Raw genomic sequence first — 12,398 nt, forward strand, 5'->3', positions numbered from 1 at the left:
CACGCACTCCGGCTGTGTAAAACTATAATGCCTTCCACAACTTTAGACCAGCTACTGAGCAGAAGGGAAAAAAGTTGGAGGTGTATCAGTGTATGTTCAAAAGAGAGACTTTTTAAGGCTGGTAAATATAGCATAATGCACTCAGCTTCATGTCCAAGTAACCATCAGAAAAAGTCCCATGACATATATTAGCTAGCTATAGAAATCCCTCTATGACAAAAGAAGGCCACAACGCCTGTCTGCATAAACTAGTGTCAGTCAGTATGAAACCAGTGCCATTTTCTTAGGTGATCTAAACTGTCCAACTATAGACTGGGAACTTACACCAACACTAGTGCACAAGCATAGAGATTCCTGGTACCTTGTCAGTACAAATGCCCTGGAACAGTTAGAATACCCAGTAGTGGAAATAACATCTTGGATCTTGCCCTTGCTAATATGAGAATATTTTGCAGCATCCTACGCATATCTTTGTCACTAGTTAGGTCTGTCCATAAAGCAGTCTCCTTCGAAATAAAACTGAAACCAGAGATCCCTTCCACCCAAGGTACCTTTAGAAATTTCTTTGACAGACTACCTACTCCTAAGTGATTCACAAGCTTCAAATCCCTGCCACATCTAGTTAACTCCACTGAATATGTGGAAGTGTACACCACAACGCTGTACCAATGTGTACTCCGTTGGAACAAGTGCAGGGCAAACCCCAGAAGCCCATATGGTGGAACCATAATGTCAACAAGCTTTATAATAAAAGGAAAATAATTTTGACCAGAAGTGAAAAGGGTAACTCCCAGAATGTTAGAACAGTTGTCATTGAAATAAACAACTTGGGAGCATAATAAAGTCCACCAAAGCCAAATTTGTGCTAAAATAGGTACCTAAGCACAAGACAGTTAAGACATTGTTTAGTTATGGTTGTAATCTCAAAAGCATATTGCAGAAATACAGTGAGCTGATTGTGAACAATATTACTTACACTGAGAATGAAGATGTAGCTAACCTATTGGCTGATAAATTTAGCTCTAACTTTACCCCTTTCTCCCCTCTGTGTGCCACTCAAGATATACTTGAAACTGGCTCAAGTTTTGCTGTCTCACAACACCAAGTGCTAGATGTGCTAGCAAAAGCTGAAAGTGTTGCACTGACAATATCCCTGGATGCCTCTTGAATAATGTGAAGCATGATTTAGCCACATCCCTAACAATATTGTTCAATCTCTGCCTCCATAATGGTTTTGTACCTAGCAAAAGGAGTACAGCTACAGTCATTTTACTGCATAAGGGAGAACCTTTCAGAAACCTTGGAAATTACAGAACCGTAAGTCTGACCCAGCCTTGTATGCAAATCCATGGAAAGTAATAATCCTGTCAGGACGGGTTCCCTACGAAATCCTGAATGCACAGAATCCCGACGCCCAAAATACCGAGACGAAAAACCCGAAACCCCACATTACCAAAAGACCAGAAGCGCAAAATTGAAAATCCCATTGTTAAGGGATTTTGAGTTAGCGCTTCTGGTGTTGCGGTTCAGGTAAGTGTGTGTGTGTGGGACTGTAAGGTGTGGGTGTGAGTTTGCCTTGTGTATATGTTTGTGTGATCTCGGAGTTAGAATAATAAAGTAGGGGGGGTGTGGGGGGCACAGCCCCCCACATGGGGGATGCAGCAGGGCGAAGCCCCCTTGCTTATCTTTAGTGTAGGGTGGTTTGTTTGGTTATGGGGGGAGGGTGTATGTATGTCTGTGTGTGTGCTGTATGTATATATTAGTTTCACGATTTTGAATTTCGCGCTTTCAACGCTTCGGTAATGTGGGGTTTCGGGCTTTTTGTCTCGGTATTTTGGGCATCGGGATTCTGTGCGTTCGGGATTTTGTAGGGGACCCGTCAGGACATAAGTATACTGTTTGTAGGTTCCCTATCTCAGTTTGGATTTCACAAGGGCAGGTCTTGCCTAATCAACCTAGTGGATTTTTTTTTTGAAAGGTCACCAAAGCGGTGGATAAAGGCAAAACCTTGCCCACCACATACCTTGACCCCGTCTTAGCTTTTGACACAATTCCCCTTTCAGGCACAGTAGATAAGCTAAGTAAAGTAAACCCCTGTGTTACCCAATGGATTGTCATCTGGCTCCCAGATAGGATGTAGATCATCAAAGTAGAGGAAGTTACCCTCCGCAAAGAGACCAGTCACCAGTGGAGTCCTGTTTGGCATCTACTTTTCTGAAATAAAATCCAATACCAAAGGACGTCTGCCAGCTAAGTTTGCAGATAACTGCGACTTTGGGGCAGTCATTGACCCCCCCCCAAGTGATTTAGCCATCCTACAGGAAGGCTTGTCTCAAATAACTGGTGCCAAAATCATGGTTTAAAACTAAATGCCAAAAAATGCATTATTGTGTCCTTTGGAAAGTCCTCTACCCCAGGAACTACCACAGTTGACAGTAAACCCCTAAGAGTTAAAGTTCAGAATTTGGGGATGTATATGGACAGTGGCTTAACATTTGACCAACATGTATCTGTTGTAAGAAAGTCCTTCAGTATTGCACAGCTTGCACAGAAAGGAAATGTCTAGGTCTGGGAATGTCATTGTCCCCTTTTACTTGGCTCTCATTAGGCCAGTCATTGAATATAATGTCCCCTTTGTCATGTATTTGTCCAGGTACATACAATTGTGATGCCCACAGAGACACCTTACTAAAAGGGTAGAAGGCCTAAACCACTTGTCCTACATGGACCAACTCAAATCCCTGTCATGATGCTCTATACTACATACTACTAAGAGGTGACCTGTGTTTGGCATACAAGGCATCCTCCGACCCATTACTGATGGATGTACTGCACATTATTATGAAAAATGGCATTAGAAGTACTCTGTATAGGGATCTAAACCTCTTCCGCAACATCATCGGGGATCTTAAACCTCTTCCGCAACATCAACAGAACTGTTTGGAGGGGCAGGTATATTTGTTAGAGGATACTGCTGCTGTGGAACAGACTCCCCATTTCACATAAAATTAAGTTCATCCATATCCATTTTTAAGTGCAGCTTAGGTCTGTGGATAGGAAACAGAAAATTTACCCTAACACTGTACCCTGTACTATTAATAGACAGCTGCAGCTCCTAAACGCTTTATCCCTTGCATGAGTCCCCTCAAATTGTCTGTTATGATTCCAGTTATTCTCATTAGGGATAATACATAAATCTGATGTCAATTTTTCATTTTCATTCATTCCTCAACATGTGGGTGTGGATCTGACTCTGCCTCTTTTTCACAGCTCGTAGATATACTACAAGCTCTCAAGCTCCTTCCTTACCCATAGTGCTGTAGTCCCCCTCATTCCCCAGATGTTCTTCGTGTTTCACTGTTGCAGTCCTCACATATGGGTTTATCTGGCTGCCGATGGCCCTCAGTCGGCCCGAATACCAGAGTCCTTGGTATATGACGTCGGCTGCCGTTGGTTGTAAAACTGTCAGAACGTTAGGTATAAAGGGAGGCAGCCGACGCCATTTCCTCAGTCTTTCTTGCCGCGGAGCCCAAAGCAGATGCATTCCTCACTAGCACTAGTGCGAAATGCATCTGCACTAGTGCTAGTCGGCAGTTTACCTTCGTTTTGCTTTCCGACTACCAAGTTGAAGACTCCTTCAGATAAGTACCCCATTGGGGATCATCTTTTCTTGCTTTAACAAATGTCAGATAAAGTTAATAACTTAGTCTTGCCTGTGGAAAACGGATTCCGCACCGTGATTTCCATTCCTGTTGTATAACTTGTTTGGGCCTTGAGCACGACGTCCCTAACTGCGATCTCTGTGCTTCCTTTAACCCGTGTACCATATGCCGTACAGCTAAGATTTTGTATAAGCATTTTGGAGTCTGGCCTAAGTTCGTCGGTATGGCATCTTCTGGTCTCCCAACTTCGGCTATACCTAGGAAACGCAAAGACAAGGACCGTGACAGGCCTAGGATTAAATCTGCCGACGGCGCACTGGTGAAATTGGTCATCAGCACAGCGGTAGTCAGTGAGGCGCTTTCGCAGCCCCTGCAGTCTGCAGATTTTCAGCCGCAAGCCTCTGCCGAGACCTTTACAGAGTCTTCCATGCCACGGGCTGCTATTTCGTCTTCAGACCCTCCTCCTGTCGCCGCCTCAGATGGGTCCGGAGCCTCTTTGCAGGCACCGGCTTCTGACACCTCTTCTTTTCGACATGAGACCAGAACCAGACCGACTACCTTAGTTCATACTTCTGCAGTTGCTAGGCCTCCCGAGTCCCTTCGGATTGCTAGTAAACCTTCCAGCCGCAAATCTACTCACAAGCAGGCATCGGCCTCCCCTCCTATGCCTCAGTCCCAGTTGGTAAAGATGGCTGGTTATCATTCCCTGATTAGAGGCTCTCATCCCCCCCCCCCCTTCAAAGAGGCCTAGGAAATTTTCTCCTGATGTTTTGTCTGTCTCAGATTCTGAGATTTCCAGTATGTCTGCTGGTGAACGACATTCTCAACTTTTTTCTGGCTTTGAGGATTCTTATGCCGAGGAGACTATCCCTTCCGCCTCCGCTCCAGAAGATTTTTTGCTTTGGGGATACTTTGAATACCCTTAGGGAGAATTTTAAATGGGAATGTCAGGATTTTCCACAGTCTAAGAAAAGAATCCGGGAATTTTTTGATTTGCCTCAGCATAAGCCTCTGGCTATACCTCCAGTTTTGGAAGTTGTGGATGATATTTTCATGGAAAATTCTTTAACTCCTAATTCTGTTCCTCCTGCCCCCAGAAAACAAGATAGGTATTATAGGGTTCCTGAATCTCCTCAATTCCTTTTTAAAAACCTTACTGCTGATCCAGAAATTATTTCTCAAGGCCCCAAGAGTGTTAAGGCTACTACTGCTAAAAACCCTGCGCCTTCTGATAAGGAGTCTAGGGCCTTGGACAGGTGGGGTAAAAAAGTCTATACCTCTGCAACTTTTGCCATTAGATCCGTGAATTGACTTTTTCACATGCTTAGGTATCAGTAGCGTGCTTTGGAGGCTATTAAGGCTAAACTTGGAGATACTCCTTCCATGACGGAGAACAGAGATTTACAAGACTTACTGAATTCTGCTACTTTAGTTAATAAGCATTCACTTCATTGTGGTTTTGACACTTTGGAGACTTCCTGCAGAGCAGCAGCCATTGGTTCTGTAATTAGAAGGCATGCTTAGCTCAGGGAGCAGCCTCTTTCTGAACCTGTTAAGTCTAAATTGCTGGATGTTCCTTTGCATAAGGGCAATCTTTTTGGTAATAAGGCTGAGGAGGTACTGAAGAAGTTGGAGGATAAGGCAAAATCTATGCAAGCTGTTAAAGATTTCCTTCCGGTTCTGCCTCCTTGGCTTAGTAGGCATTATCCTTCTAAGAATTGGTCTTTCCCTGATCCTGGCAAGCAGGGTCGCTCTAGGCCTAGGGGTTTCAGATTTTCCAGAGGGCAGCCTTCTGCCCCTCAGAGGGCTAAGCTATGGCATTCTTCTGCTAAATCGGGGGAGTTGTAAGCCAGCTCCCCCAAAGCAAACACTCAATTACTCTGGCCTTCTTGTGCCTACCTCTGCGGGCCCTGGGTTTCCTTTGGGGGGAAGGGTTAGCCAGGTTCGCAGAGGTATGGTCTACCATCACAGACGACAAATGGGTGCTCAATATAGTAAATCAAGGTTACAAGTTTTACTTTCACACCTTCCCTGTTTTACAAGGGTACCCAGACATATCCAGAACTCTCAGGGCAGAGGTAGAAACTCAAATGTTGTCTTTACTGACTATGGGGGCTATAGAGCCAGTTCCTACAAATCAGGCAGGCCTAGGTTTTTATTCAAGACTTTTTCGGGTACCCAAGAAAGGGGACACCTGGCGCCCTATTCTGGATCTGTCTATTGTAAACACTTTTCTGGTGATTCCCAAATTCAGGATGCTCACCCTTCAACAGTTACTACCAATGCTGGGCAAGGATTCATGGCTGGTAACTTTGGATCTCAAGGAGGCTTATCTGCACATCCCAATAAGGGAAAGTTGCAGGCAGTTCCTTCGCTTCAGGGCTGGGAAGCAACATTTTCAATTCTCAGCATTGCTCTTTGGCTTATCTACTGCTCCCAGAGTTTTTACCAAGTGCCTGGCTCCAGCCATTGCTTTTTGTAGGCAGAGAAACATTCAAATTTATCCTTACCTGGACGACTGTCTCATTCAAGCAAACTCCCCAGAACAATTAGAAAAGGATTTGGATTTTGTGAAGAACACTCACCTCTTTGGGTTACACACCCCATGAAAATAAGTCAGTTAGTTCCTACAAGGGAGATTGTTTTCCTGGGAGCGAGTCTGAATACAGCCACCCAGATGGTATTCCTCCCTCAACAGAAACAAGAAGATCTTTCCGCTTACTTCATGAACTTGCCCAGCTCTCTGCAAGGCAATTTCTGCAAGCACTGGGATTTATGGCTTAATGTATTTTGATGATCCCATATGCAAGGCTGCAGATGAGAAAACTTCAGTGGTTCCTCAAGAATCTTTGGTGTCAACACACACGGTCTACAACTGGAGTTCCTCTTGTGGGGGACAGCCTGTTCTCAGAACAGGCTGTCGCTCACAAGAGGAACTGGTGGGCGGCAGCCTATTCTCAGAACAAGGGTCTGCCTTTCCGCCTGCCAGCTAAACTCACCACAGACGCCTCAGATGTTGCATGGGGAGCTCATCTGAAAGGCAGGGGCATACAGGGGACTTGGAGCAACCAGCAGATTCAGCTGCACATAAACTTAAAAGAATTGGTAGCAGTGCAGCAGGCCTTGCTGGCTTTCAAGGGCCTACTCTACCCTGGGACTCTGCTGATCAGGACAGACAACACCACAGTCATGTGGTACATCAACAAGCAAGGGGGACTCGCTCTTACCCCTTGTGCAGACAAAGCATGAGACAATGGTCCATAGCAGCATCCATGGGCTTACATCTAATAGCCCAGTATCTCCCAGGGAGGCTAAACTCCTTGGTGGATCATTTGAGCAGACATGTTCTGGATCCTCACGAGTGGCAACTGAAGGAGGACATTTTCCATCGCATCACTCATCATTGGGTCAACCCCACAAGTGGATCTTTGTTCCTCTCACACCAATCATCTCCTTCCAACCTTCTGCACCAGGAAGTTTCACAACAAAGCTTGGAGGGTGGACGCGTTGTCCTTCCCATGGACACATCTCTCAGTTTATGCAGTCCCTCCTCTGCCTCTTCTTTCCAGAGTGCTGCTAAGATAAGGGACGAAAAACCAACGGCTATTCTGATAGCTCCAGATTGGCCCAGGCAGCATTGGCATCCCCTTCTTCACAGTCTTTCACAGGCTCAGCCTTGGCATCTTCCCCTGGTACCAGATCTGTTGGTTCAGGGAGTGGGAATGTTCCTTCGTCGTCCTCTTCAAACTCTGCATTTAACTGCCTGGCTAATACTTTAAATCTTTCCCAACAGGTGGTTGAAGTTCTTCATGAGGCCAGGAGGCCTAGCACCAGAAAATCCTATGCAGATAAATGGAAGAGATTTTGTTCTTGGATGCTGGCTAAAGGAGAAGACTCTTCTCATCCTTCTCTTTCCCTCATTCTTGACTACCTAGCAGGAATGCTTAATGGTGGACTTTCCTTTTCTTCAATCAAAATTCACGCTTCAGCAATTTCAGCTCATTGTTCTTTTGAGCAGCCCATTTTTTTGTCACCCTTTGATGAAACAGTTCCTGAGAGGAGCTAGTAATCTTAGACCTCCCAGAAGAGCTCCTACTCCTGCTTGGGATCCTAATTTTGTCCTGGAAAAACTTACTCTGCCTCCCTTTGAACCCAACTGCCTTTGCAGATTTGAAGTTTCTATCCTGGTAGACTGCTTTCCTTTTAGCTATTACTTCCGCTAGAAGGTTATCTGAGCTGCAAGCCTTAATGGCAGTAGAACCTTTTTATTATTTTTCATTCAGATAATTTCTCTGAGAATTAGTCCCTCCTTCATGCCTAAGGTAGTTTCCAGTTTAACCCTTAATCAGTCTGTTCACCTGCCTACATTTTTCAACAATCCCCTAAATAAAGGGGAAAGGATTCTGCACTCTCTTGATGTGCATAGACAGCTGAGATTTTACTTAGGACTAAATCCTTTTGAAAATCTGAACAGTTTTTGGTTAGTTTTGCTGCTGAGGCTCAGGGTAAAGCTATTTCAAAACAAACCATCTCCAAATGGATTGCTCATTGTATTCACTTCTGTTACCTGCAGCATGGAAAGGTTCCCCCTCAGGGTATTAGGACCCATTCTACCAGAGCAGCCTGTGCCTCTGTAGCCTTTCTGAGAGGTGTACCTACTAAGGACATTCTAAAAGCAGCTACTTGGTCTTCTGTCCATACTTTCACAAAGCATTACAATCTACCTTTGTTTTCTAAATCCAGGGCTGGTTTTGCCTATGCAGTTTTGCAGGGCTTTCTTACCAACCTTTAATCTGTGATCCCCTTTGTCTTTTTCCTGGGCTTTGGGAATCAACCCATATGTGAGGACTGCAACAGTGAAACATGAAGAACATAGTACAGTTGCGTACACTTACCATAAATATAGATGTTCGAGTGTATTTACTGTTGCAGTCCTGGTGTCCCACTCTCCATTCCCCTTTTTTTCCCTAAGGCACAGACTATATACATTTTTATTTTTTTGTATGACGTGTCCTGGGTGCTACTTTCCTGGGTTAGCCTTCTTTTGGGGGCTCCTGACAGTTAAGGCAAGAAAAACTGAGGAAATGGCGTCTGCTGCCTCCCTTTATACCTGATGTTTTGACATCAGTTTTACAACCGGCGGCAGCCAACGTCGTATACCAAGGACTCTGGTATTCGGGCCGACTGAGGGCTACCGGCAGCCGGATAACCCATATGCGAGGACTGCAACAGTTAATACACTCTAACATCTACATTTATGGTAAGTGTACACAACTGTACTATCTCGTTTGCTGCCATTGTGTACAGACATGGTCACTGCAGCTCTTTCTCTCTCTCTCTCTCTCTCTCTCGAGAGAGAGAGAGAGTTTGAGGAGAGATGTTATTTCTATGTTGTATCTTCCTATTACCAGATGTTTTCTTCTTTATCCTCCTTGTGCCTAGTAGTAGTAGTATACTTATCTTCTCACCGTTGATAGATTTTCATCACATTGTTGGTAATCTTCCCTTGCCTCTTGTCGGTAATTTCTTAAATACCATTGTTGGTACCCCCTTTCCCTCCTTTCTGTGAAAAATATAATACAAAAAATGGAGGTAGTTTATTTCTATTTTTTCAACCTCTCTGCTTCAACTTCCCTCTTTGTATTGCCTTCTAAAAGGAGGGTTGTTTCTACAGATGTTCATCGTGTTTCACTGTTGCAGTCATCACTGTAGGGTTCTTGCTGCTGGCAGGCAGCCCTCGGTCAGCCAGAATCCCAAAGTCTGGGTCCGGCGTCGGCTGTGTACTCACCCTACCTGACATCAGAGCGCCAGGGGTACAAAGCTCCCAGCCGACGCCATGTTCTCCAGTCTTTCTTGCCGCACGGTGGAAGCAGTTTGCAAGTGCCAGTCGGCTGGCTCATGTTATTTTTGGTGCTTCATTCCGAAGACATTCTTCTTTTCAAAGCTAAGTACCCCGTTGGGGAAACTTTTTTCTTGCTCCAGTCCGATGTCAGAAAAAGTTAATAATTGTATTTCATGTGGGAAGCAAATACCTCATAAGGATTTTCACTCTTACTGCATTCCTTGTCTAGGCCCTGACCACGACGTAGCTAGTTGTCGGTTTTGTGCTAGATTTAATCAAAGTACTATTAAACGGAGATACAATTTTGCCTTTCATTACTTTGGGAGGCAATTTAATTATAACATGTCGTCGGACACGCTTCCGACTGCCGGAGTTCATAAAAGGCGGAAGGATAAGGATAGGCCTCAGAGGTCTAAATCAGACGACAGTTTACAATCCGAGCCAGCTGCTGGTTCGGTCGTTGTCAGTGAGGCTCTTTCGCAGCCCCTGTCGTCGGCCATTACAGAACCGCTTGCCGAAATGGACTCCCACGAGGAGCCAACTAGGCCTTCGAATACTCCAGGTGCAGGACCTTCGGATAATGCTCCCTCGGATGGGTCTGGAGCCGCTGTGCAGGTACTGGCTTCCAAGGGGGTTTTCAGGCCTACACAGCTTCAGGTAAAGACAAAGGCAAAGACTCCTTCTAAAACAAAGACTCAAGCCCAGGCCTCCTCTGATCCGGGACCTAAATCTCAAAAACAAAATGCTTAAAATGGCGGAGGACTTCCTAACTATGATTAGGGGTTCACATCCCCCTCCTGACAAAAGGCCAAGACAAGAATTGGATTATGAAACCTCTGATCAGGCATCTATCTCTTCAGTGTCTTCTTCTGAACAGGATTATACTTTCTCTCCTTATGAGGATTCTGGTGCTGAGGAATCCATTCCTTCAGCTTCTCCTCCTGAGGATTATTCTTTTGGGGAAACTTTACATGACATGAAGGAACATTTTCACTGGGAAGGGCAGGAGTACTCTGAATCTGAGAAGGCTTAGGGATTTCCTTCTTCCCCAGCACAGACCCCTGGCTATTCCTCCTATTTTAGATATTGTGGATGATGTCTTTTCTGAGTCGAATTTAACTCCTGACTCCTTTCCTCCGGCCCCTGCTAAGCCTGATAGATATTAGAGTCCCTGACTCCCACCAGTTTCTTTATAAAAATCCTACTGCTGATCCAGAAACCATTTCTCAGGGTCCTAAGGGTGTTAAGGCCGCCACTGCTAAGAGCCCTTTTCCGTCAGATAAGGATTCCTGAGCTTTGGAGAGATGGGGCAAAAAAGTGTACACTTCTGCTACTTATCTATTAGGGCTTTGAATTGTCAATTTCATATGTTGAAATATCAGCAATACCTTTTGTCTGTTATGAAACAAAAACTGGGTACCATTTCTGCATGTGCATACAATAAGGAATTACATGATTTGATGCATGCTACTGAGCAGGTGGGAAAACATACCTTACACTGTGGTTTTGATGCTTTGGAGGCCTCTTGCAGGGCGGCTGCCACTGGCACGGTCATTAGAAGGCATGCTTGGTTAAAGGAGCAAAATTTGCCTGATCAAGTGAAAGCAAAGTTACTGGATGCTCCTGTTCAACATAATGTTTTGTTTGGGTCTAAGGCTGAAGAGGTTATAAAGAAAAAGGAGGATAAGGCAAAATCCATGCAAACGGTTAAGGATTTCTTACAAGTTCAGCCTCCTAGATTTAGCAGAAATTGACCAGCTAAAAATTGGTCCTTTCCCAGCTCGGACAGGCCTCAGAGGGGTAGATATAGGCGCCCCAGAGTGAGGGCCCAAGCACAGACCTCTTATAGACCTAGATAGTGGAGTGCTTCCACCCCCAGGGGTGGAGAAGATAGGTCTCAACCTTACAGGAAACAGGCTCAATGACTCCCCCTGCATGGCTCCAGGAACCTCTCTCCTGGAATCTCCTCTGGGAGGAAAACTTTCTCTTTTTCACCGAAATTGGACTTGCATAACCCAAGACAAGTGGGTCCTGGATGTAGTTTTAAGAGGTTACAAATTCCACTTTCACACCTTACCAAAACCAAATGGATGGCCAGAACTACCAAAAACTCAATGGGCAGAGGCATTAAAACAGGTGAGGTCCCTCGTGGCTATGAGGGCCATAGAACTGGTTCCAAATTCAGAGACGGGACAAGGCTTTTATTCAAGACTCTTTCTAGTTCCCAGAAAGCAAAATACTTGGAGACCCATCCTGGATTTGTCAGTTTTAAACACTTTCCTGGATATACCAAAGTTCAAGATGCTTACTCTGCAGCAGCTCCTGCCAATGTTGAGCAAAAATGCATGGATGGTGACATTGGATTTAAAGGAGGCTTACCTACACATTCCTATCGGACAGGAGTGCAGAAGATACCTCACGTTCAAGGCAGGCCAGAAACATTACCAATTCTCTGCGCTGACCTTTGGCTTGTCTACTGCACCCAGGGTCTTTACCAAGTGCCTGGCACCAGTAGTAGCTTACTGCAGACTCGAGGGAATTCAAATTTACCCTTATCTGGACGACTGCCTTATTCAAGCAGACAGCAAGGACATTTTACTCCAGCACCTGGAATTTGTTCAGAATCTACTCAAGTACCTAGGATTCACTGTGAACGTAAAAAAGTCAAATTTGACACCCACTCAACAGATAACTTTCCTGGGTACTCTTTTAGACACAACAACCCAGATGGCATTCCTGACATCAGAAAAACAACTACAGCTGGCTTCAACTTTCAAAAGCCTGGCATTAATGTCTCGGCTAACTGCAAGGAAATTCCTGCAGGCTTTGGGTTACATGGCTTCCTGCATCCTACTCGTACCATATGCAAGACTGCATATAAGGAAGATACAATG

General features: G+C 44.9%; 1 protein-coding gene across 1 annotated transcript in view; it reads left to right on the forward strand.

Moving 5' to 3' along the window:
• TNRC6B (trinucleotide repeat containing adaptor 6B) overlaps positions 1–12,398 on the forward strand; it is a 2,803,754-nt gene that overhangs the window by 561,814 nt on the left and 2,229,542 nt on the right. The window lies entirely within an intron of this gene.

This window comes from Protopterus annectens, chromosome 1.part0 (assembly GCF_019279795.1).
Source record: "Protopterus annectens isolate FY-2018-M chromosome 1.part0, PAN1.0, whole genome shotgun sequence".
Lineage (NCBI taxonomy): Eukaryota > Metazoa > Chordata > Ceratodontiformes > Protopteridae > Protopterus > Protopterus annectens.